The sequence below is a fragment of the Arachis ipaensis genome, chromosome B01, assembly GCF_000816755.2.
Source record: "Arachis ipaensis cultivar K30076 chromosome B01, Araip1.1, whole genome shotgun sequence".
Taxonomy (NCBI): Eukaryota; Viridiplantae; Streptophyta; class Magnoliopsida; order Fabales; family Fabaceae; genus Arachis; species Arachis ipaensis.
The window spans coordinates 129,967,383-129,972,304 of NC_029785.2; positions in this window are offsets into that span (position 1 = coordinate 129,967,383).

Sequence of the window (4,922 nt, forward strand, 5' to 3'; positions counted from 1 at the left end):
TGAAACAAAAATTACTCATTTTCTAAATTAGTTTTTAAAGATTTTTTAATTAAATTTATTTTTCAAAAATTTTAAGTTAGTCACATTAGTCATTATATTACTTTTGTTGTTAGCAGCATCAAAATTTGTTGATATAGCACATTAAATGACATCACATTGACCACAACACACACTTAATAGTCTTAATTAGTTGTTACATGATAATAAATTTATGCAATTCGATCAAATCAACTCCAAATTGATGAGGACCTTAAGACATTAAAATCTTTGGAGAACATGTGATCTTTCAAGGATAAATCACTACAAGAAAACGTTGAGAACCGTTGGATTTAGTGGCGACAATTACAGTTGGATTTAGCGACGGGTTTGATGAGGAATTCATTATGTCAAATGGTTACTGGAGGATAGTCACTTCCGATGGTAAATCTACCGATAACGTTTGGCAGGAAACCACAACAAATTGGCGCCAAAATTTTGCATCGGAGTTACCATCGGATTTATCCAACGGCAGAGACGTTTAATGGAACATGTTTTGGAGATCTGCACTGCATTATCGTCGGAAATATCCACCGATAAATCCAACAGTAAACGTGCCCTAAATTGGAACCGCGAACCCTTTCCCCTTCATTTCGAATTCGTTTTCTTGCTCTCACCTTCCTTTCTCTCTTTCTACCCTCAGACGTTGCTGCTGTTGCTGGACATCCTTGCCGCCGCTGCTGCAACGCCCCTGCCGCTTTTGCTTTTGCCGCCACTGCACTTCCACCCCGCTTCAAGGTTTTTTTGTTTGAACTCTAATTATTTCAAATTTTGTTATATCAAGTTAATTAATTAGTTAGCAGAGATTAGTTAGTTTAGTTTTCTATTTTGGTAGATTTAGGTGGTAAGAATAGGTTAGAATAGGTTAGATTAGACTTTGAGATTGTTGAAAAATATTGGATTATTGAGCTGTTTGCTAATTTCTGCGGTTAAAATTTTTAGAAAAATTCTTGACTGTATTAATAATGATTGAACTATTTGTATGTTACCTTAATTACGGTTGAGAAGGCTTGATGGATATTTGGTTTGGAATGAATCCTTGAAGGGTGGAGAAATCTGAATGTTAGGAGGGATTCTGTCGATATTTTTATAAGATTTTCAATAAAATTAAAAAATTAAAATTATGTTTCAAAATTGTTATAATTAATTGTTGGGTTGCTGTATTTTTGTGCAATTATTTATTTGAATAATTATTTAAATCTTAGTTTATGTTTTTGATTATTCATTCTAATTTAATTATTTTGAAACTAAAACACTATGTAATTTTTCTTTTTTTTTTTTAATTTACTAAACTAAAACACTTTTAGAATTATTTGTTATTTCTTGAGTTTTTCCTTATGTTATTATTTATTGGTATTTGTCATGTTATTAATATGTTACTAATATATTCGCTATACAGACATGACAACAGGTAGCAGAGGTAGGTCGAGTGGGTCACGTGGTCGTGATAGAGGGCAGGCTTCCACCGAATTCCTCAGGGCTGCCCAATCATCGCCCTCTACCCTGACTACCCCGGTGACGTCATAGGCGGGTCCATCGGACCAGTAATTCATTATGGTCCCAAATTCGAACTGGGTGCCTCCTTCTGTTATGTCGTATGCAGATACAGTGACAACGTTGGCAGAGCTTGCGGTGGGTGATTCTTCCAATGCTCCCAAGCAGGATACCCCTCCACCACCGCTCGTCATCCGGTTGGGAATTTAGCCTGATGGCATGCAGTCACGAGTTCAATTTTTTAATATTAAGTTTGTTTATCTTATGTTTGTTTATCTTATGTGTTTGTTAATGTGAGATTATTTTTCTCTAACAAGTTTGCACCAAACCCTAGCGCTTGTACACAGGAGATATCTGAGGTCATTAAGTCTATGTACGACCACTCATGGCCAACCTACACGAAGATCACGGCTGATGTGAGAGTGTGTTCGTTTCAGAAGTGGGCGGTAACCAATTTCATTTGAAATACTTAACTGTATAGAAACTGTATTTTATTCCAACTAACTTATCGTGGTGAATCACTTTGTGTAGGTGAAATTTATATGGGGTGCAGAACACAATGTCATGATCAGGAAGATCTATGACCACCGGGTAGCCACACATTTTCAGCAGATGATGAGTAACGTTTGTTAGGAAAAAGAACACCTGAAATCGTGGATCTGTTCAAACGTCAAGCGTGAATTGGATGCCTATTTTAGAGATAACGAGGAGCTCAAACGTCGCTGTCTGACGAACGTCGCTAACAGGACTTCACCCATGTTGTCGAGGTATACGGGTGGGTCGGCGACCTTCATGAAGACGAAGACCTGAATGGTAAGAATTTTGGCATTGTTTAATGTTTTAGTAGTTACTTGAATTAGTTTTTTATTTTTCTTTTTTATTATCAAGTTAATAAATTAGTTAGTAGAGTAAATGTTAGTTTAATTTTCTGTTTTAGTAGATTTAGGTAGTTAGGATAGGTCAGAATATGTTAGATTTTTCTCTAAGATTGCTAGAAAATGTTGGATGGAACTCTTTAAGGGTGGCTAAATCCAAATTTGAGGGGAGACTCTGTTAAAATTTTTATAAGATTTTCAGTAAAATTGAAAAAAATTAAAATTGCATTTTCAAAATTAGAATTAAGATTTTCTGTATTTTGGTTCATACTTATATTTGTCTCTCATTGTTTAATTTGTTGTTTATTTTATTGCTTGGTTGATATATTAATTTGTAGTCTTAGTCGGTGAATTGTGAGGCGACACTGGCGGAGACCTTCAAGTATACTCATACTTTGAAGGCAAACAAGGAGAGATTTGCTGATGAGCGATATGCGGCCCATTATGTGAGTTTAAATTAATCATAAGTTTCAACTTTATTTGGTTTAAAGTCAATTAATTAACTATTATCCTAATCACAACTAACGTATGTGATGTAGGAGGAATACACGCAGAGGTTGGAGACCGCGACCTAGCAATCTCAGCCGCCTAATGGGACGGACGAAGCCAGCTCCTAGACCTCAGTGGTGGATCCCGATAGGATTTGACGCGAGACCGCCTCTGAAACCCCACAAGAATCGCCACTTCGGGTTGGGGTCGTTCTTCGCCAGTGGCCTCCGTTCCTCCGCATTGGCGACTTCCTCTGCTTCTGCCTACTACCACCAGCCCTGCTGATCTCTAGGAAGTTGTCGACCTGAGGAAGGAGGTGCATAGGCTAACATAGGAGCTCACCAGCAGGCGAAGCAGTCTGAGCTGAGGTATCGAGAGATTCTTGCACGCGTTGCCGTCAACTCGGACCTGACGGAGAAGCTGGAGTAGCTCGATAGGTTGCGACAGCAGATGGAAGAGTACAGCCAGCAAATATACACTGGAGGCAGCGACGCAACGGCAGCACCTCTTCTGCCGCCTCAGCAGGGGGACCAGAAGGCCGACGACGATGACAAAGATTACCGGGATCTTTAGAGTTTAGGATTTTACGCATTTTTGTTTGTCTATTTCATTGTATTCTACATTTGTGATATTTTATTTTATTTAGGCCATTTATTTTTTAATAAAATAATTTCTTGATTTCTTGCAACATTAAATTTATGCTAACAATTTCGTTAACAAGAGGCTACTAATTGTGGCTTAACTGTGCCAAAAAATTTTAAAAATAAAATTAAAATTATCGTAGGATTTACCGTCAGACTTAAACACGTGAAACGGCGCTATCTGACGATAACCATCAACACAATCTCGCCAAATTCATTGAAAAGACCGATAAAAATTCCGCCGACAATTAGCATCGGACAAAATAAATCTGCCAGTAAGCAATTTCCGGCGATGTTTGTACCGTCAACCCAAGGACGACAGTAAATCTGACAGTAATCTATTTAGCGGCGAATTTATTTGATTAATTCGACAGTAAATCTAACTATACTCAATATTTTTCTTGTAGTAAATTTGACCATTTACTCAAATATTGTGCTTGCATATATACAATAATAAGTTAGATATATAATCATTCATGCATTTACCTTCTTCTATTAGTTTAATTTTAAAAAAAAAATAATTTTATGATGTAGTATTTGAACTTTTATGACCTAAAAATTTAAAACCCCTTCAATAAAATATTTGTTAATGCCTTAAAATGTTGTCTTCCCTAATTAACGAGTTGAAGGAGGAATTTCTGCGCTTTTTAATTTTAATATGGAGAATAGATTTATATAGGACAACGATATAGAGAACATGCGTACTTTACCGGCGTGTGGTGTCAGTGAGCGACTAATCGGACGGTCCGATTTTATGGGACAAAACGGACGGTCCGAATTGTCCCTTCTCGCCACGTGTCGCATGGACGTTTCTCCCCACAACGGTGCCCTTAACCCCAACATTCTCCTTTACTACATGCATACCCACCCTCCGAAATCAGTTTCATCTCCATCCCACCTAGCAACCATTCTCCCTTCTTCTCCTTCATCTAATTCTTCTTCTTCTCCCCACAAGTCTTTGAAAAAAATTTAAAATGCCAAAGAAATAAAAATCTAGAGATGTTGATCATCCTGAATTTTATATTATGAAATATCTCGACCATTCTGATTATATAAGTTTATTTATTAATTTTTTTTAATATTTTAAAATTATAATTATTACTATCAAAAATTTAATTATAATTATTATTGTTAGTAGCTCAACTGAAGAACATATTAGTGACATTATTATTATTATTATTAATTCAAAATTATAATTATTATTATTAAAATTTAATTATAGTTGTTGTTGTTAGTAGCTCAAATTAGGAACATATATCAGTGATGTTGTTGTTGTTATTGTTGTTGATTGATTGATTGAAATTTAAAAATATATGTTTAAATAATAGTTAGAAATATATATGTAAATATAGTTAGAGAATATTTTAATCAATGATAATATTTGAGT